We start from the raw sequence: 22,338 nt of genomic DNA on the forward strand, positions 1-22,338 counted from the left end.
GCACTTATGGGAGATGTCTGGGTGAAAGAGGAAAGTCAAGCATGGAATTAGGGACCAGGCAGCCCCAGTTTCCAGTGCTGGCTCTGCACCGATTTGGGGGTTATTTCATCTCGTTGGCTCTGGATCCCTCATCTTGGAAGTGCTGGCAAGAGTATCTTTCAGGAGAATTGTAAAGATCAAAAGGGCTATAATGGGTCTGAAAGTGCTCCGTGGCGGGGCGGGGGGGAAGCCCTCAGCCCAGTCAGGGAATGTTTCTGTTTGTGGGTTGCATCATGCCTAAGTCCGGCTAGAGCAGTTGAGGGGCAGAGTCATTTTGCTGTGGCAATGGAATCTGGGATGTTGTTCCGTCTGGGGCCCAGGTCACAGCACATCCACTCACGTAGTGAACATCTGCAGACCACCTCTTGTGTTCTAGGCACCGCCTCAGGTGTCGGAGATACAGAAATGAGTCACCCCTTTAGGAACGGCCTCGCAGGTGCCAGATGCTGTGGAAATGCATAGAAGGAAAGTTGCCTGGAGGGCAGTGATGGAGGGGGCTCACAATTCTCTCTAGGCACGGTGAGGGTGACACCAGGGTTTTTAGCAGGTTGAGGTAGACCCCTTAGACCGGGTCCTGGTCTGAGAAGGGCCATGCTGATATTATCAGGAAGACCAGTGGTGCCAGTCCAGGCTTCTGGCTGCCTGCTGAGCCCTGCCTACCTGCCCATCACTCTAGCTCTCTCTCTTGGAACCAAATACCCTAGACAACCATGGGCTCTACCCAAATGTGGGCGGGATTTGTGGAAGAACACAGACTTTGGAGTCAGATTATCCTGAGTTGAACACCTACTGTGCTAGACACTGTGCACAATGAATAAAGGAGCTTAGCTGTCAGATAGTAGATAATTATTAAGACAGAGATGCTGTGGCCGAGAGGCGTTGGCACCTGGTTCTCTCCAAGGTCACCTGTGTCAATCTCAGAGCGCCCTCCCCCCAGCCTGGCTCTCTGATCCGCCCATTGCCAACAAGTTGCCAAGACAAACGTAGGGTCACAGGGCCAAGGCAAGTGGATAAATCGAAAGAACACATTTCTGGGAAGCCAAGGCTGATTGCAAAGACGATCTCCTTGGCTGTCGCCAGATGTGGGGAGCAGGACCCCAGGAGGAGTTCTCTGACTTTAAGGAGGAAGAAGCCCGGAAAAGGTAAAGGAGAAAGTATGGCTGCAAACGTCCACAGTCCTGCTACCATTTTTTTTTTCTGCTGCCCTCACTCTCTGTTTTCTAACCCTACTGACGCGATTCCTGCTGTCCCAGTCTGTCCCGGTGCCCAGGCCAGGCAGACTGAGGGCAGCATGTGTTCAAGGCACAGCAGCCCACACACCCTGGGATGCAACCCTGCATCCTGCCACATGTGGATGTTCTGGGGAGCAGGGCACCTCTGAGTCTATGTTCTCATTACGCACGAGATGATGGATGTACCTGGCAGAGGCTGTACCTGGGGCCATGGTCCCTGTTACAAATTCCTTTTCCAGTTGCTTGCCTGATCCTCTGACTGCAATCCTGTGCCCTCTTCTACCTGCTGCCTGCTGGATTTCCAGGAATATGTTACCTGCTTGGTTTTCCCTAAGGCTGTATTAGATCTCTTCTGGAACATTACATGGCTATTCTGTATTAGAAGTTTGTATTTCCCTTGCTGGATATTTCTGCTCAGTTGAACTTTCACCTTTCCCTCACCCTTTTAGCACCTGTTCCCAGGGCTTGGGTGGGCTTCACCTCCCACTGTGAGTATGTTTTATACCTGGATGACCAATCCTGAGATAACACGTGAGTCACTTCTTGCACCTGCCTCATTGCACACCTGCTGGGAATTGCTTTTTTTTTTTTTTTTTTTTTTTGGCAGATGTGGGATGAGGAGGGGAAAGGAGGAAACCAGAAATGTGTTCTGTTGTGTTCCTGGTTAATTTCACATTATTCTACAGGGCTGCATGGAAAACGATGCATCAGTAAAAACCAAATGATGGTTTATGGTGTTTGCAGAGGAAAAGCAGATGTTCCAATTAATGCCAGGACTGAAAATAATCCCAAGGCAGGCTGATTCTAAAAGCTGATCAAGGAAAAGGTCAAATAAGTAACTGCCCACATGGCACCAAAATCCTCATACTGCTATATTCTTACTGATTTCATGTTTTCTCATTGAAAACATATTTCAGCTTTTCTAGGAAATGCTCAGAGAATGTCATTGTCTTCTAGTCTTCCCAAGGGCTGGTCTTGGAGGTTGAATAGTACGTAATTTTAGTAGCAAAGCATGTTCAAAGCCATCATAGATTCACAAAGGCAGAGGGCTTCTCGTCGTTTAATCAGATCGCTTTCCTGACACGTGGAATTAAGGCCTGGCTGGTAGATACACGGCACGCACGGTGCCAGTCTCCTTTGTAGGTCCCTAGCAGACATAACTGATTGATCACAGCACTCTTTCTCTCCGGGCCTGTTGTTCTTTCAGTCCAACAATTCTGGCTGCCACTATGGGTCTATTAGATGAATCTTGTTTGCCATCCTTGTGCCAGGAGAACAGAAGTTCTCCCAGTGGTGCCAGTGTTTCTGTAACAAGCAGCGATTCCTGAATGTGGGGGAAGTTTCAGGCAGGTACGGGATGGCAATACGAGGGGCAGAATTTTGGGGCTTGAGGTGGAAGGGACTCTAGCTCGTGACAGAGGCAGAGGTAGGACTTTGCATACTTCAAAAGGGCTTAGACTAGGCCCCTGCCGTGGAATGGAGCACGAATAAGCTTTGGAATCAAATCCCAATTCTGGCGTTTACTAGCTTCTTAGGGTCCCCATGTCGCAGATTGGTGGACTAGACTCCTAGGGGACTAGGAGTTTTTCATTGTATCATAGTTCCTTGACTTATGATCCAAGTACCAAAGGACCTGAGATGATTAGGGGCTTTCAAAATGGAAGACAAAACATTCTTTAGTTCATTGGCCATCCAATGAGCAACTCTTCCAAGCTGAATACGCTGCTAGGTTTTGGGAATACAAAGATAAGACACTAGATAAACTACCCCGGGTAGTTTATGAGCTATCTGGGAAGAAATGGGGATAAAACAGCTTCAGATCATCCAGGAGGTATAGCAGCTGTAAGACCACTACTGATCAATGTCTACAATGCAGCTCTTGAGGAATAAGACCCACCACAGAGTATTCATTTCAGCCTATCATCCCCGTTGCTCTGTGTGTATTTTCACCAGGGCCTTCTTTTTGCTACAGCTTGGACATCAGCATGCCCTGCAACCTGCCTTCCCTGTTCTCCTCCAGCCCCATCCCCCCTCCTCACCTTCAAATCACGGCCTGCACGAGGATGGGGCAGATGAGGTGTCTAGGGCACGGAACCCAAGGAGGCCCTCACTTCCCGGGGCTGCACTCACACCACATTCACCTGAGAGTGAGCACCTCCTGAAATCTGCATCCTGGATGCCTTGCTTGCCTCACCCTAGTTGGGGCCCTGCTTGAGACAGAGTCAGGTGAAGACAGGAGTGGAAACAATGATGAAAGTGGCATGACAACTGGTTCTCACAATAAACTTGCAAAATAAAGCAATGAATCATGGAATACTACATCGAAAACTAATGAGGTAATGTATGGTGATTAACATAACATAATAAAAAAAATAATAGTAGCTACCTTCCAGGAGAATATTGAGTATAAATATTCAATATCAATACTATATATAGTATGAAGATAATATATATAAAAGCACTTATCATAGTGCCTCACATAGTAAAAACTATTCAATAAGTGGGAATAATTATTATAATTATTGCTAGATTCATTATAACATAGTTGCTAATTTATATCAATTTTATGACTAGCATCATTTCCCCATGTTTTCTAATTGGCTTCGTAGATATGTAAGAAATAGTGTTTTTGTGTATCTACTAGATTCTGATTTACTAAATTCTGATTGTTTCTAATGGTTTTTCAGTAGATTATCTTGGTTTTTCATGTTTTTCATTATTACATTATTACTTTATTTCATTATGATAATAAACATTTTGGATCTAAAAAAATAAGCTTGCAAAATAGACACCGTTGTCCCATTTTCAGATGAAGAAACTGAGGCTTAGAGAAGGTGAGTTACTTTAGAGGCCTCATGGATCAGTGAATTGCATGCAGGAGTAGTGAAAGATCACATACAGGCTGTTTACTGGGGCAGATCCACATGTGGACCTCCGTTCTGCCAGTCCTGAGACATGTGACTTTGGGCCAGTTACTTATTTACTCTGACCCTCTGATTCCTCATCTGAAGAATGGGGATAATAATTCCTCTCAGGCAATAAACTCCAGGCACTTCCAGCTTCTAGTTCCATGGCTCTGCTTTCCCACATGTCAAGTGGACGGGCCACACCTGCTTCACAGAGATGCCATGGAGACCCAATGACATGACGGGTGTGCTGACCCAGAGTGAATTCTCAAGAGCTGCTGGCAGGATGAAAGGTCAGTTCCTTAGGCTTTGCTGTGTCTTCATTTCTGTCAACTGTTCTCCTGGGGTTTGGGGAGGGGGGTGAGCATTTGTTTGGTGAGTCCTTTGGGAGGTTCCTGATAATAGCTGCAGATCTCCCCTAGAGGGATAATTAAGACTGAATTCCTGCTACCTTCATGGGTTTATGTCATGTTCCCATTCAAACCTCCTGGCAACTCTGCTTTTATTACTATCGTTGTTAGGGAAGAAGCAACAGAATCCACAAGAAGCTAAAACCACGCACCCAAGGTCCTGCAGGGAGTCAGAAGCAGAGCAGTGTCTCCCCATCTATGAGATGAAGAATCCTCCGCTATGTAACAGACACCAAAAATACATGCTCCTATTTCTCAGCAATGGAGCAAAACCTAAGATCTGCATCTGAGCATGTTCCAACGTGCAGGAATATAAACAAGACTAATTACAAGCCGGTGCATGAAACCTGGTGAATGCCAGTTGCTTGCTGGGCATGGCGGAGGGATGCCTTGTGGCTCTGTAGGGTGTCCCGGTGGTGTCTTGGCTGAATCCCCAAAGTCTAGCTGAAGTTCCACAACCCTGTTTCCCGAAACCGGAGAAACGAGGGGCAGGTTAGCAGTTTTCTGCAGGTTTAAGTATTGCAGGTCCTACCTCGAGAACATCCCTCCAACTACTTTCTTCCACTCAACCCCTAGCATTAGCCGAGTGTCAGGGTGATGCTACTCATGTCTTCCTGTTACCTGCCCCAGCCTCCAGCCTCCTCCCAGGGGTGGTCCTCCTGCCCCCGACTACTTTCCCCTCATTCATCTCCCACATAGTGGCCACGGGATCTTGCTTGAAAGCAGATGCCCTACTTAAACTGTTTCACGGCTGCAAACCCCTTGATTGGGCTGATACAAGGATGCCGATGCCCTGGGCCCCCATGCAGCTGCTTCTAGCCTCCTCTCTTGTACCCCCTGAGCATCTCTGCCCAACTACATCCTTCCTCAAGTAACTTCATGCCTCTGCTGGCAGACATGCTGACTGTTCTGCTTAGGACCCTCCCTTTTACCCAGATAACTCTCACTCATTCTCTGTGTCTCAGCCTGGCACCACCTCCTCCTGAAAGCCCTTCCTGACTGCCCACCCTCCTCTTCAGAATGGGTTAGGTGTCCCCCTCAGGGCTTGGACTGCACTCAGTGTCACCTCCATTTCCATCACACTAGGTGGTCTGCTAACTCCTACTTGGAACTCTAGACTTCCGTTGGCTTTTCCAAACTAGGGTCAGGTCTGAGGAAAGGACTCTCTTCATGTAGTCTGTACTTTCCCTTCAAGCCCTGATTACTTGTGCATTTGTGTAAACGTTTGGCTGATGCCTGTCTCTCCATGCTGGACTGTAAGCTGTGGCTGTCTGGCTCCGCTCACTTTCTGGGTTCACTGGGGAGCTGACAGGACACGGAGTTTTGCATGCAGGAGGTTCATCATGGGAACAGGTGTTCTCAAGATCTGCACGCACAGACCACACTCATAAGGGAGCAAAGGAAGGAGCCCCCAACCCATGAGGAGCCCTGGAGCTGGGGTGGCCCTCCAGGGTTGTTTTGAAGCAAGGCAAAGGGCCAACTGTTACTCCCTCATTGGCTTTGGGCCACTCCTGGGGAGAGGACAGAACCCTGAGTGAGGTACCTCTGTGCACTAGAGGACAGTTCCCAGAGCGGGTATTTCTGGACCTGAGAGCTGTCTGCTGCCAGTACACCAGTCACTGGGTAGGTGAGTGCCTCGGTCCTGCAAGGGTGAGCGTCCCTCATGCCACCATATTCCCCGTATCTGCCCTAGTCCCAGGGACTTAGCAGGAAACCAACACATGCCGAATAAATGCCAACATAAAAGCATCCATTTATTTGTCTATCTCTGCTCCATCCCCAAACTGTGGGACTGTGTCTTTCTTATTTCTCCCCGTGCGCTATGCAGAGCCTAGCTTCTCGCAGGTACTCAATAGAAGTTCATTGAATGAATGATGAAAAGAGAAAGACCAAAAGAAATGTTGCAATTTGTTTCATAAGGGAAGATAAATTTGCACACAACTTAGCTGTTCCAAGGCTGCATCAAGTTAGCACACCTGTATGGCCCCATCTCATGAGCCAGGTGTCTTCCAAGTAGAAAATTTAGCAGGTGGGCCGGACCTCCCACAGCAAACCTCTGCCTACCAACATGGCTCCTGGTTGAATGGGCCAGGGGGAGATTTGGCAAGGAGGAGATCAAGTCTCCGTTTAGCAATGTTAGCAGCCAGGCCCCCATCCTCCAAAGAAAAAGAAGACATGGCGAGAGGAACTGGGGGTATGTAGGATGGAAAAGAGCAGACGTGAGGAGGACCACAGCTGCCATCTGCAAATATTTGAAGGGATACCATTTGGAGAAGTATGATTCCTTCCTGCTGTGGAGAATAGATCTAGGGTTTCCATTGGTTGTAGGGAAATAACTTCATTACAATGTCCAACAATACTCTTCCTGTGGAGATAGACATATTCTATATCATAGAGACGTGGGTTACACATGTGTATCCATTCGTCAGGGCAATTTAGGTAAGACAGGTGCATTTCAACGTGCATACATTTTACAACAACAAAAAGGCAACGTTAAATCATCATTATCATCATTATTATCATCCTTAAATGAGGGATGGAGGGGAGCGGAGGTATAAAGGAAACAAGAACATCAAAATGTTAATATTATTTAATCTGGATGGGGTTCATTATGTTATTCTATTTACTTTGTATACATGTGAATATTTTCCTAATAAAAATAGATACATGTTAATTGTTAAACAAAGATGAATCAAATGGGCTGTGTTGGGTGATGGTGAGCTTCTGGTCACTAGAAGTTTTTACGTAAACACTATGGGCATCCTCGAACACCCCCACCCAACAAGAACCTGAGATGTTGGAGCAAATGGCCAAGAGCAGGGCACTGGACCAGAGGGTCTTGGTCAGGACCCCACCCTTTGCCTCCTGAGGGAGGAGAACAGGCTGAGGGTCTGGAAGAGAGCTAGATTCTTGAGAGCCAGGACCCGGAGCCAGAGACCCTCACTCTGGACAGTGGGAGACGCTGGGGTGGAGGCAGGACAGGTAGCCCATGTATTTAGGAAGGTTTGTGCACCTGCTGGCAGGCAAGTGGAATGGGGGCGAGGATCCAAGTCAGGGTAAGCACTCACGGGTTTGGAAAGTAGTCTGAGTCAGCGACAGTGTGAGTTTTGGGGCTCAGATCCATATGCCTTGCTTACTAGCTGTGTGACCTTACCAAGGCACTCAACTGCTATGAGCCTCAGTTTTCTCGTCTGGAAAATGGGGATAGGACCCACCTCATAGGATTGTTGTGAGGATTAAGTTAATATAGACAGCCATGCTCATTATGGTCACTACTGTGTGCAAGGGGGAGATGAGCCTAAGTCAAGTCAAGTGCCAATGGGGAGAAGGAAATAGGACTCGAAGGCCTATCTCAGACACTAGCCACCACTGGAGGGACACATTTTAGGGATGGCTAACGGGGGTGGGGGGTGGGGGGTGGGGTGGGTATTTGAATGGGTCAGCCTGGCTTAAAAGACAGGAAAAAAATCTACAAGGACCCTTCCACTGATAAAATTCCAGGATTCTTGAGGGATCCCAAGCAATTTTCTGGAATAACTACCGGGGCTTTTTGTACCCCGGCTTATTCCCATCTCTTGTAAAAGTGCACGGTGCTGGAGGGCCGTGGGTCCACCCTGCCAGGACACAGTCTCCCTTTGGCAGCCCACATTGGCCCCAGACCACTCAGCTGCAGCTGTGATCCCCTCCCAGACCCTGACCAGCCCTGACCGAGCCCGGAGTCACACACAGTACACCCTGCAAGGGTAGGAAAGGCATCTTCAGCTCTCTGTCTCAGCTCCTGGTGCATCATGAGTGTTCAGTAAATGATGCTGAGTAAACAGGTGCTTGAGCTATGTGTGGGGACGGGCACCTTAGCTGGACCTGCCCAATCTGGGCTTGTGTCCCTGGAGGGCCCATGAGGCTGGAGGGACAGCCCACCCTCCTCTAGCTGGGCCCACAGAACCCCAAAAAGCCGACTGGCAGCCACTGTCAGCAGGTGGCGCTCCCAGCAGATGGCAGTGGGCTCTTCCTTTCCCTGAGTGACTCAGAGCCAGCATGGCCACCCACCGAACACGCCATATATCAGAAGCCTAATGGCGCGTTTTAGAACATAAGTGGTAACCACCAAATGGGACCTGGGAAGGGAATTAGAGCTAGATGCACAGCGGGGAGGGAAAAAAATTTGAGAAGAGACTCAGAGGAAATGGGGCCAGATGCAATCATCCCGAGACAGGAAAAGGTATCTTCCAAGAACCTAGCCAGGCGAGTTCGTTTCATTTAAAATCAGTGTCCTTTATGGAGAGCTGGCCTGGACGCTGGGACCCTGGTCCATCAGCACTGCCTGACCTGGCCCTGACCACAGCATTCTGAAATGCTCTGGAGCTCCCCCCAGCCACTTAGTCCGTTTTTCATTCAATAACGATTTTTGCATACCTACTATGTGGCACGAGGCTATGTACCCTCGCATTTAAGCTCACGGGTTCAGACTCAAAATGCCTAGATTCAAATGCTGGTTCTGCCCCTGACCCAGGGACTGAGTTACCTTCCCCTGCCTCAGTTCTTGCGTGTAATAGCCTCCACCTTGTGAAGCTAACATGAGGTTAAATGAGATAATACGGGAAACAGGTTTAGGACAGTGGTGAACACATGCCCACCGGAGGATACACTCTAACATTCGAGTAGAGGGAGGGGATTGTGGGCCCCGTGTTTCCAGATCCCCTGTGTCCAGCTTGGGGATTGCACACAGCAGGCATTCAGGGGATTTGATCTGAACTGAGTGGAGCACCTGCACACACACGCATGCATATACACATGTATGCACCCATACATGCACACACAAGCCACCTAGAGCCCCCGGCAGAAACCCATTTCCCTGGTAGGTAGGTGAAGTTTTCCAGACCTTTCTCATGGAGAGGGGGCTATTCCTGGGTCTTGGCTTTATGCAAGCATCTTTGTTCCAGGCCTCTCTTGTTTCTGGCATATGGAGTTTCCCTTTCTTTAGAGCTTGGCGCTGCGTTAAGTTTTTTTTAATTGTACTCTGTCCTGCATTTCTCTGTGTGTGTAGTGGAAGATAGGATTGTGTTGGCTCAGTCCATCGTGGAGATGGAACTAGAAATCGTGACTAGAATTTTGATTTCATTTGCTCATGTCCTACCTCGTTCACAAAGTTCTTGAGGTCATTATAATAGAGAGATGAGCAAGATAAGGTTCCTAGCCTAAAGGACTCTATAGTCCCTTTGGTGAGGACAGGAGTGTGGGGAGACCCAGAGTGGGGCCAAGTGACCAGTCCCCCCCTGAGGGATCGAAGAGGTTCTGTGAAGGAGGTGGGATTTGCACTGTGGCTCGGGGGAAGAGGAGGATTTCAGGACACTGAAAGCAGGGAAGGGCAGAGGGAACAGCATGAGTGAGCTACAGGGTTGTGCATGGATGCCTAGGTGCTCTGGGAGCAGTGAGCGCACTGGTGGGCTGGCGGGGAGCCTGCTGGGGAGGGAAGTGTGGATGAGACAGGAAAAAGGTAGGTCAGGCCAGATTGTGAAGACCCTGATGCTGGGCTAAGGCCAAGCACCGTGTGAGCAGATTACATAGTTATGTACTTAATGCTCGTGGCGTCTTATGTGTTATGCCCTCTTTAGGGCTGGGAAACAGACTCTAAGAGGTCCTAAGACATTCTACCAGAAGACTGTTACTATTCCAAACTCAGGGTTTTAAGCCCTTGAATCCTTTGCCAGGATTCCGGCTCGGCTCCACGGACTCTGAGTCAACATGTTCCCCAGAATATGACCCTGTGCATGAGGCAGTTCCGGAAACGATGAGGAAATACAGAGCCTTTATTGATCTTCCTGGTTAGGCACTTGAATGAAGGTGAAGGTGAAGAGCCGCCCCTCGCCTCCATCACTACCAACAGAAAGAAAGACAGATAAAAGACAAAGAAGCTGAATGGAAGTCCGAAGCAGAAGAGCAGAGAAATATCAGTGCAAGGACTTCGAGAAGGCTCTGGGCTGGGGGAGGGAGAAGAGGCCAACCAAGGAGTCAAACCCTCTCCAGCCCCAATGGAAGAGTCTCAGAACTCTCAGCTCATTTGGCAGAAGAAGGAACGGGGGTGCAGAAAGAAGAGCCCCCAATTTATGCTTCTGTGCTGGATTGGCCAATGGACTCATTCATTCATGCACCCAACACCCAGTCTCCTGTATGCCCAGCTCTGAGTATTATGCGTTTGCCAAAGACACAGAAGGAGAGAGAATATATTTTGAGCACATACTGTGTTAGGTACTAACATGCGATATCTTATTTCTTTAAGCAACTCCATTTGACTCCATTTTATTTATAAGAAAGCTGAGCTCCCAGATATCCAAGGTAGAGTGGGGTTACCACTTAGGTCACTGCAGTACCAAAGTCCGTTCCTTTCCAGTAGGACACTCTGCCTTTCTGCTATCATTCCTGCCCTCAAGAGCTTAATGACCAGGGTAGTCATATTATTGCCCCAAGGAGGACTCTTTCAAGAGTGAAAAGTGGGGGCATTCTCAGTAATCACACCAGGACGACAGCATACCCTGACATTGTCCCAAAAAACTGGGACACAGGTTCACTCGATACTAAGGGCGAATTATTTATATTTGCAAGGGGCTTGCAAGTTTTTCACAGCATGTTTCCACTTCCAGCCATGCCTCATTTATATGTTGAGATGAGCAAGTTCCCCAGATAACTGAAGTTCATCCTTTAAAATACGATGTTTTAGGAATCTGGATGATTCTGGGTGGTAAACTTTGAAATGCATGCAGCCCAGGCTTTCCTGCCCTAGTAAAGGGCACTCCACTGTGTTGTCCCTGGGCTGTCCTTCGTCTCCCGCTCAGCTGGGGAGAGCTCCTGGAGTCCACGGGACTCAGGGCAGAGCCTCAAGAGGGGGGACTCTAGTGCATTCCCTGCTCCAAGAGAGGGACAGGCACCCACAGTTTCACACTAGGCTTTCTGCTGTCAGCTTCTTTAAAGAGACTCGAAACCAGCATCAGCTAGGTCGGAGACTTAGGAGAGCAGAGAAATGTTGACACAAAGAACTTTGAGCTCAATGAGTTCAAACTCCAGTGTTATAGATGAAGACACTGGGACTCAGAGAAGGAAGGTGACTTGCCCAGAGTCGTACCACCAGTTAAGACTGGACTCCAGGCTTCCTGATTTCCAGGCCTGAGTTCATTGCACTGAGCCCCGCGGCCCTCACTCCCGAGCACCCTCTCCTTCCCTCCTCCACTCCACCATAAGACGCCCCCGGCAACTGTCCCCGACATGCTGCTCTGTCTCACCTTCCCACCTGCTGTTCCACCTGCTTGGCATGTCCTTTCTGGGAGTGCCCCACCTGGCAAACTCTTTGTCCCTTCAAGAGGGAGTAGAAGCATCCCATCTGGTAGCCTTGCCCGAAGTACTGTACCTCTCTGGACCTTGTTCGTGGTGTAATTTCATGCTGTGCAGTTTATGTCTGCCTCTTGGTTTGATTCCAGGTTCCCAGAGGACGAAGGTGTGTTTCTGCTCATCGCTGCATCCCGGCACCCCACAAAAGGCCTGGGACAGAGCTAGCTTTCAATCAATGTTATTGCATTAGATTGAAATGCCCTTGGGGAAGGGGGGTTAAGACAAGAGGGGCTGCCTGGGAAGGCCCCATGTGGACCGTGGTTTAGAACAGGCCTGAAGGGGTGGGGGAGAGATGCACAGGGGCACTGCAGCCCCAGAGACTGTTCAACCCTGCATCCATCCGCCTGTTGGAGTCAGCCTCTGGAAAAGTACCAGTGAATTAAAGCCCAATAAAAAAGTCAATTAAGTCCAAACTCGTTTATGCCTTAAGCTCCCCCAAGCCAGTGAGCCAGAATGCAAGCTGGGCCGATATTTCTCCATTTCCCTCCACGTCTACATTGGTCTCCAGTGAAGCAGCCGCGACACATTTTATTTCAAGTATAAATGGGGCAGATAGACTGATAGCAAAGTAATGGCTACGGGGCTTTCTGCATCCCATCCAGGAGACTCATGTCAGCAGGAGTGTTGTCCATGTCCTGATCTTGGGCTCCGGATGGGGCACCGGGATCTGCATACGCAAGTGTGTTTGCATACATGTTTGGGGGGGTGCCTACATACGTGCGTGTGCACACTGTTCTTTAATACAGAGATAAGTGCAATGTGCACATTTGTGACTTGATTCATCCAGTTATTCTACACATATTTATGGAGCCGACACAGTACTTGCTCCAGGGTTCTGGTGGTGAGAGAGACAGTTCCAGTCTCTACTCTTGTGGGGGAATACAGTCCAGAGGCCTAGAAGGGGAGACAGACAATAAAACAAGGAGTAACAACAAAGTGTATTGAAGATTATATGAACGCAGGTGTGCACAGGCACCCTCAACTCTCTGAGCTCATGCATGTCTGGAGATTTGTGTACGTGTGCGTGTGCTCAGGAAGAAAGTGGTGTGTGTGTGCGTGTTGTTGTGGTGGTGGTGGTTGCTGCCTTCTCCCTCCGAGCCTGAGTGCAGCTGACTGACGCAGGTTCTGGAAGACATCCCTTCAAAATGATTGCAGACCAGTGACCGCTAAAGTGAGGTGATTGTGTATGTGAGTGGGGAAAAGATGAGAAGAGACAGAAGTTGTCAGGGCAGCCAAATCTGGACAAGGGACCTGATAGTCCAAGAGTGTGCACAACCTGTGGCCTCTGGCTTTCCTCTCGTTTCCCCTCGAGCACATGTGACCATTACTCACCCATGAGAGCCCTCGGGCGGGGGGGTGTGTGTGTGGCTGACCTCATTGCTGTGGTGGATGGAGAAACTTTGGACTAGGGTGATGGGGGACGTGGCTTCTATTCCCAGTCCTGATGTTAACTATGAAAGCCACCGCAAGGGCAGGTCTGAGGAGTACTGAGTTGGAGTACTGATCTGCCCCTCACTAGCTGTACAACCTTGGGCATGTCTCAGTCTCCCTGAGTTTCAGATTCCTTATCTGTAAAGGGAGAGTAATGATACTTTCTCCAGCCACCATCACATGATCGCTGGGACAATCCCAGAGTCCTAAAGCATCCATGCAAAAATGGGTGGTAGCTAACACTGCTAACAGTCCTTGCTCCCATCATGGGTGAACCACCTCCTGCTGAAAGCCACCTCTCTAAAGCAAGACTCTGGTAGTGCCTGATCACCTGCATGGCCCTTCCAAGGTATTTTTAGGAAAACACGATTTCTATGATATGCTTGAGGGGAAAAGAAAAACAACTCCGTGGTCATATAGGTTAGAAAATGCTGGGCTAACCAGAGGTACGCATGTTTATTTCTTGCAACACTTCTCAAGGACTGTAATATACCAACGTGTGCTGTGAATCTCTGGGAGGGGCCAGAGCCTATGTTATTTCTGTCTCAGGCTGGATCCTTCCAGAGGCTAGGACTTAAGGGAGTGGTAGATTTGGGGGGTGACTTCAGGAAGCCGTGGGATGGGGATGTGGAATTGAGGCAGGGAAGGGAAGGCGACTGTATAGGATGCATTTGGAGCCAGCTCCGGGTGTGGTGACTGGGGCTTAGTCCCACAGGGGGCGACTGAGAGATGGTGAAAGACACCGCAGGGTTGTCACACCGGAGCAGGGAAGAAGGAGGCCATTCGTCAGCTTGCTCCTGTTTATAATGGGTTGGGAGCTGCCCCTGGAGGGGTAACACCTCGGAACTTCCCGCCTGTCTGGGGCTCAGGACCAGGATGTCTGCGTGCCCAGAGAATGCTCTCAGGCAGACACTCACAGGGCTTTGTAGGAAGTCCCTGACGACAGGACAGGGGAGAGCAGAGCCCATATGGACAGAGCACGGCCAGTATCTGCCGCAAGTCTCTTACTTGGCTTGACCTCCAAGTCCATGCTCAGATCCAGGACCCCAATATGGGATTACGGTTCCCTAGATCTTTTTGTGGTTAACACCAGCTAACATACAAAATCCCTCCATGGACTGACCCTAATCTATTTTTCTAATCTTTTCCATTTCTATTCCTGTTTAGCCTAAAAGACTACATGGATTACTACAGTGAGAGGGCAGATGGCCTGGATGCATACAAACATCTTTCCATCTCTTCCAGTTTGGACTTTCCTGGGATATTTAGAACTCTCATGTGCAAGTGTATGCTTGATGCACCTCATGGGATAAGGCCTGGGACTCACTATGGGGTAGAGGCACCGAGCAATGCAGGGGATGGAAGGTCCTGGAAGGTGGTTACCCAAGGAATCTGGGACCAAGAAAGCCAGAATTCTTGTTGAGAGAAGCCAAGATTGAGTCTGGTACGCCATAGCCAACTTTAGGAACAAAGCATCAGTGGGAACAACAGATGGGTTGAGGCAGGTCAGGATATGCCGGCTTGTCCCTTTTTTTTGAGGCGCTAGCTCAGGAGCTTAAGAGGGGCCACAAAGAGAACGTCAGACCTAGAGGTTCAAAGCTCTGGAGATGGTCTCACCCCTAGCACTGATTTTAAATATAAAAAAACCCTGTGGACAAGACAGAAGGGAAGGGACTTCCCCAACATCACCCCGCAACTTGAGAGCAGAGCCTGCTCAGAACGCACACTTCTTGCTCAGTAGCGAGCACTTCACTTTGGATTCTGCGACCAATAGGTTTCCTTGTTGCAGAGATTTTGACCACCGCCCCAGGTTCCAGAATGAGAAAGAAGCCCCGCCCCGTTTCTCTCTGCGCAGGCGCCTTCTCCTGCAGCCCTGGGAACCGAGGGACTCTGCTTCTTCCCCACCCTCCACCTCACCCCCGCGAGCTCCTTAGAGGGCTGGCTGCCACCTCAGGTAGTAATAACATTTGCAATTTTAGATGTGTCTGCAAGTTTTGCCAGGTAGTGTGAGAGAGCGTGAATGCTAATGCCTCCATCTGGGGATTATGTTAATACACTATCTTGAATTGACATTTAAAAAAATTTTTTTATTGTTATGTTAATCACCATACATTACATCATTAGTTTTGGATGTAGTGTTCCATGATTCATTGTTTGTGCATAACACCCAGTGCTCCGCGCAGAACGTGCCCTCTTTAATACCCGTCACCAGGCTGACCCATCCCCCCACCCCCGCTCCCCGCTAGAACCTTCAGTTTGTTTTTCAGAGTCCATCGTCTCTCATGGTTGGTCTCCCCCTCTGATTCACCCCCCTTCATTCTTCCCCTCCTGCTATCTTCTTCTTTTTTTTTTTTTTTCTTAACATATATCGCATTATTGAATTGACATTTTAAACATTGCATATTTTAATTGGCTGCCTGGACCGTCTGAGGTCCAGGATCGTATGGTTGTTAGTAAGTGGGTGGGTGGAGGTGGTTGGAGGGATGCCCTTGACTGGGTTAGAAGGAGCGCTGGCCTGGGACTCAGAGTCACTGGATCCAGTCCCCAGGTGTGCAGCCTTGGGCAGGTCACCTCTCATGTCTGGGCCTACTTTCCTCACCTGGAATGCGAGGTGGTAGGACTTGACAATTCCTAAGGCTCCTTTGGGCTCTAACCTCCCAAGGCTTGGATTGCCATCCTCCTCCTCCCAGAGTTCTTGCTTTCTCCCCATCACCTTTGTCCCGGATGCCAGGACTGCCAGCAATGTCATGTCTCCCCTGACTTTGGGACTATTTATACACTGGGGACACATATTTTCCTGCCTACCGATTAGCCACCTGGCTCTTACCTTCCAGACCTCTCAGCCTGAGTCCAACACCTGCCCCCGCTGGAGTTAAATAAGGATATTAACCAGTGTTAAGTAAGGATGGAGGTGTTTTGGGTCCCTTCCCCAAATCCATCCTTTCTCTGGTGCCCAAAATAAGGTTTCTTGGGAAAATCTTTGAGTGTGTTCTGTCTTTGACTCTATGGCCAATGGGTTGGTAAATATGATCCCTTTTTTGCTCATCCATTACCTAACTGGTCACTACTGGGGGCTCACTGTGCTCGGCACAGGCCACCCACACGCCCTTCCTTGTTGTTGTTGTGTCCTGCCACCTCCGTGACCTGGACAGGCTCCATCATCTCTTGCCTGGGCTACTGGAGTCTTCCTGGGCCCCAGCTGTGCTCCTTTCTGGCTTGCTGCATGCTGCCAAAGCCCCCTTCGTTCCCTGCAGCTATTCCTCTTGCAGGCCCCGAAGACTGGCCCCTGGTCTCAAGGACCCCTGCCCAAACACCCTAGCCATGGGCCATGTCTTGAAGAGCACCTGCACACTTCCTCCCCCATCTCTACCCAGATGGATAGGACCACAGGCTTGAACAAGTGCAAAACATGGAGGTAGGAAGATGTGACTGTTGGTCCTGACCTTACCACTACCTCTCATGTTCTTATTGCTGTCCCTTTACTTTATGGAGACTCAGTTCTTGTCTATGTAAAATGGGACGGATAGGTCTTGCCCCGCCTACCTGCCAGGGGGGTAGCAGGAATCACAGGAAATGATGAAAGCACATGTGATTATAAAGGGTAATGTGCTGTATATAGAAGGAGGGTTGGCTGGATGTTTCTCCAGTCACCTTAGGGCTTCCTGGGGATGGTTATAACATGCATGTTCCTAGGCCTGGCCCAGAGCTTCTGAGCCAGACTCTCTGGTGGGAAGGCTTCCGAGGTGATTCTTATAAGTCCTGATGCTTGCAATGTCCACAATAGCCAAACTGTGGAAAGAGCCAAGATGTCCATCGACAGATGAATGGAGAAAGAAGATGTGGTCTATATACACAATGGAATATTATGCAGCCATCAAAAGGAATGAGATCTTGCCATTTGCAACGACGTGGATGGAACTGGAGGGTGTTATGCTGAGTGAAATAAGTCAGAGAAAGACATGTATCATATGACCTCACTGATATGAGGAATTCTTAATCTCAGGAAACAAACTGAGTGTTGCTGAGTGGTGGGGGGGGGGTGGGAGGGATGGGGTGGCTGGGTGATGGACTTTGGGGAGGGTATGTGCTATGGTGAGCGCTGTGAATTGTGCAAGACTGTTGAATCACAGATCTGTACTTCTGAAACAAATAATGCAACATATGTTAAGAAAAAAAAAAAGAAGAAGATAGCAGGAGGGGAAGAATGAAGGGGAATAAATCGGAGGGGGAGACGAACCATGAGAGACGATGGACTCTGAAAAACAAACTGAGGGTTCTAGAGGGGAGGGGGTGGGGGGATGGGTTAGCCTGGTGATGGGTATTAAAGAGGGCACATTCTGCGTGGAGCACTGGGTGTTATGCACAAACAGTGAATCATGGAACACTACATCCAAAACTAATGATGTAATGTATGGTGATTAACATAACAATAAAAAATTTAAAGTATTAAAAAAAATACATCCTGATGCTTTAGGATCTTGGCTTATTTTTATTATATCCCAAATCCCCAGATTGCACATGTAACTCTGCCTTTAGCTACTCAGGCCCACTGAGCATGCTCTGAAGTGTTGCTGTGTGCTTAGTGTCTGAGTAGCTTCCACCCCGGTCCCTGACTCCAGGATATCTTTTGAGTACGTCCAAGAGGATCATGGTGTAGTGGACAAAGCAGGAGCACTGGAATTAGACCAGTGTTTAAATCCTGGCTGCGTTACTGATTGTCAAGTGACTTTACGTAGCTTGCCCAACTCCCTGAGTCTTCATTGTTCTCCCCATAATGGGGATTTTAACAGTTATCTCGGTGTTGTAATTAGGATTACAGGGAATAAACTAATCTGAAAAGTCGCTGCCACATTGAAGAGGCTCACAGAGAGCTAGTTCCCTCCACCCACGGTGTGGGAGTTCTCCCTTGGTTTCTTTTAGGTGGCTGTCGTTTCCCATGGCATGTTGGACTGAGACTCACGGGGGACCTGGTTTTGAGAATCTAGCCGAAGTGGCATGACTTTTGCTGAACTCAACCCCCTAGAGCCCATGCTGTGTCCTGAGTGAGCCCCACTGCTCCCTGTGAAGGACTATTAAAGTTTAATTAGCAACTCTGGGTGACATGCATTATTAAAACCATGATGGACTGGTTGTTAAATCGAGCCTGGGCTGCCCCCCGTGACTGGGGCTCCCCTGGGGGTGTGTGCTAGACACCCCGGGAAGAGCCAGAAGACACCCATGATGACAGGGTGGGGGCAGCCTGCACTCTGGAGGGGGCTGCCCTGAGTATATGAGCCCAGTGACCTCTTTCAGAGCTCCGTGGTCGCAGATAATCTGTAGAGCTTGGCAATGGCTCCGAGTTTCCTCTGCAAAGAAAGAGAGCAACCTATTTCCCTCACTGGACTGGGGACTCCCCTTGGACAGACCTTTGTGTCTCTCATCTAGGGCAGGGCTGTGCCTCTCCTGTCAGACTGGGGCACCCATTAGGGCAGGACTCTGCTCCCCTATCTGACTAAGAGGTTTCCTGGGCAGGACCATGTCTCTGCCATCAGACTGAGGGCCCCTTCCCTTAGGGTGGGGGCTGTTTGCTGCCCTTTGTCCCAAAGGCTGTCTAGAACACCCCCCCCTTTTTTTTTCCCAGCCCTGAAGGTCCTGTTGCCCTGGGGCCTCTGCCCTTTGCTTTGTAAGCAGTAAAAAACAGAAGGCAACCAGCTTTCTTTTACAGGTTGTTGGCTTTTAAGTAAAGATAGGTAAAATAATTTATATCTTGCTCGCGGGAAAACTGGAGAGAGGAAGGAGGGGTAGGTTTTCCTGGCAAGGAAAAGCAGCATAAAATGTCCTGCTAAATGCTCACTCAGCGGCCTGCATTCCTTCAAGCGCAGAGCAAACACTTGTGATTTAAGCTAAGCTCTGGGGATGGGTTAGCACCAGAACTCTGACTGCAGGTTTGACCCAAGCACTTTGGGTTTGAGGCAGGCTTCCCAGAAGACAAAGGAGGGGGACAGAGAGTTGATTCTCAGGCGAGGAAAAGAGGGCATTGTAAGGGTGGTGGTAGCTCCCAGCAGATAGAATTCCCATTCCTTGGGCTTCAACTTTGTTCACTAATTTATATTCCGAGCTCGAGAGCGACGGCTGGGCCAGGAGGTAAGGACTTGGGTTTCTCCCAGCTACGAAAGACCTGTGTTACTGTGAGTAATTCCTCATGCTCGCTGAGCCTCAGTCTTTCATGACCTTGAGGTTGTTATCACCCTAATATTCCAGAATCCTCACTCTAAGTCTCTCTGTTAAGCAGCCTCTTCACTTCCTGAGCTTTTTCTTCCATAGTATTAATTACGCAGGGTGTCCACAGAGCTTGGAAACAAAATGTCAACAAAGACATCTTCAGTTTGTTAAAAAACTAAAGTAGTATCTGTGTTTCCAGACCTTATTGACATATATCAGAATGTGTAAGATTATTTGATAAATATCTGTCTCTTCCATTGGGCTTTAAACTCATGAGGGCAAAGACCAGGCGTTTGGCCGCTGTTGTCTCTTCAGCGTTCTGCATGGCGCCCGGCGCGTAGGGAAGGCTCAGTACATACCGATGAAATGAGTTAGTGAATAAGTGAATCGCAAGGCCTATCTTGGCAGTGGGGAAGGCAATGTAATAAAGTGAGGACTCAAAAAGTAAGCTTTGAGAAAGCATGCTCAGATGTTTGGGACACCTAGCTCATTAACCGGGCTCTCCGTGGTGTCTAGAGGTAGAATTTCCACCCAGAGGACTGGGCTGTGATAAAAGAGATGAAGATAGGGAGCTAAGAGCTAGCATGCAGAGATGAATCCACTCATCACTCAACCTCTTCTGAATATTTATAGATCCATTCTCTGTCTTCAAAGGATAGCCATATCCTTTGATAAAGAATTAGACTCCTGCCTGAAGAATTTGGGCTCACAACAGGTCAGTGCATGCTCAGCCTGGAGTACTCAAAGAGAAAGAGGGAACAGCCTCTCTTGGGGTCTTTCTAAATGTTGCTCCCCCTGTCTAGAATGTCCAGCCCCCTCCTGAGTCACTGGCTCCATCTTTCAAGATGGCTCCATCTTTCAAAATTCAGTCCAATGACCACATCTCTATTTAGGTGGAACTGACATCTTCCTCCAGTGGGGCTCACTGGGAGAAATAGATGATTTTGTCATGGGTCTTAATGTACTGGCAATGAGTCGTTTATTAGGTATTCATCAATGTTTCCAGATTTGGTGATCATCCCGTGTGTGTATGCCGTAGGTGGTAAGGTCCATGAGCTGTTGGTGGGGCCAGGTCCAAGTGTCTGGCTCCTGTCACACTAGGCATGAATGCCACTACCTGTGGTCCTGAAGGTGAGGGTGGGGTGTCTTTCTGAACCCTCGGGCTTCATCATTCTCTTCCACATATAAACCAAAAATCTCAATAAGGGCTTGGTGGTGGTCTGAGAGAAGACTGCATGGTGTTTGGGGACCTAAAGGAGGGAGTGATCAGTTCTACCTCTTTCATGTGACTGCATGCTACCCGGTGGCGTGTACCAGTATTGTACGTGTGTGCTTGGACCTCTGACCCTTTCCTAGCTCATGTGTGCTGGCTAGTCGGGGTAAGGATCTTCTTTAACCTATAGATGTCTCAGGTGGGCATCTGGACACAGCTGTGAGTTGGACCAGGGGTGTGCTAAGGTTTCTTGCAGTCCCTGAGGCTACGAATTGCCTGTTTTGAATAGTATTAATTTCATGATGGAAAGTAATTATTATACTTTTTAAAACATTTAACATATAATTTACAGAGTACAATTTATTGAAAACCCATGATGTGCCAGGCACTGGGATGGTTGTTTTTGCTTTTCAGATGTTTTCCCTACTCCTCCAAATAACCCATTGAGGGAAACAATTTTTATCCCACGTTTGGAAGAACAGAGAATAGTCAGAATGATCAAACAGCCTGCCCAAGGTCACAGAGCCAGTTAAAAGTTGAGTGTCCTCCAGACTGTTGGTCTCTACAGTCTGTATCTTTAGACTAGTCTACATGACCTAATCTTTTACCAATTGCTTAGCAACAGAGAACATAGTTTCCATAGTAACAACAGTAAAATCAGCATTGGTATTTGATAATCTGATTTTTAAAGAACCCACTTAAACTCTAAACTGTATTCCACATCTGGAAACATATATAAAGGAAACAATGCTAACTGTGGAAAAGATTTATGCATTAAGAAATAGACTGGAGCCTTATTTATAATCTTTAAAAAGTAGCAACAAGAAATGTCCAACAACAGGAGAACGGTTAAATGCACGGTGGTACTGTCATTCAGTATAATATATGTGGTCTGTTGTAACATGGCCCCACTTGATGCCCACTGCTCTCTGTATCTAGAAACCGTCCTCATTTCCCTGGACCCGACAACCCCTGGGGGACAGTCATTTTATGTGACCCTGATCTCTTGGTCCAGGTGGTTGATCCCAGGCGGGTGCCTTACTCCAACTGGGCCAACCTGTTCCTCTCTTAGAATGTTTTAGAACCAGTTTAGCTAGAACTTAGTTCCTCTTTGGGAACATGGACTCTATTGTAACTTCAGGTATACTGAGGTGTGGCCCTGTCCTCCCTCTGGGGTCCAAGGGCTGAAGAGGGGGTGAGGGAAACAGAGGGGGGGAGGAGAGGAAGAGGAAGGAAAGAGGAAGGAGAAAGAGGAGAAGGGAGAAGGGGGAATAAGAAGAAGGAGGTGAAGGAGGGAGATGAGACTCTACAGACTGTAGAGACCAACAAGTCTCTAGACCCCAGAGCTCCTGAAATCTGCGGACGTGGGCCATCCAACTCTGTGGGCATCTATATGGATATAAAGTGGTGGCCTTAGAACCTGTCTGAGACTACTACCTTCCCAGGAAAGTCGCCCTCCTGAGGACACTACAGAAAAGCCCGACAAGTACAGGATGCATCTGATTGGAGGCCTTGCTCCTTCATGT

General features: G+C 48.6%; 1 protein-coding gene across 2 annotated transcripts in view; it reads right to left on the reverse strand.

Moving 5' to 3' along the window:
• The window catches only part of ASIC2 (acid sensing ion channel subunit 2), a 1,116,666-nt gene that overhangs the window by 109,091 nt on the left and 985,237 nt on the right, over window positions 1-22,338 (reverse strand). The gene's annotated exons all lie outside the window — the stretch shown is intronic.

The sequence above is a fragment of the Zalophus californianus genome, chromosome 16, assembly GCF_009762305.2.
Source record: "Zalophus californianus isolate mZalCal1 chromosome 16, mZalCal1.pri.v2, whole genome shotgun sequence".
Taxonomy (NCBI): domain Eukaryota; kingdom Metazoa; phylum Chordata; class Mammalia; order Carnivora; family Otariidae; genus Zalophus; species Zalophus californianus.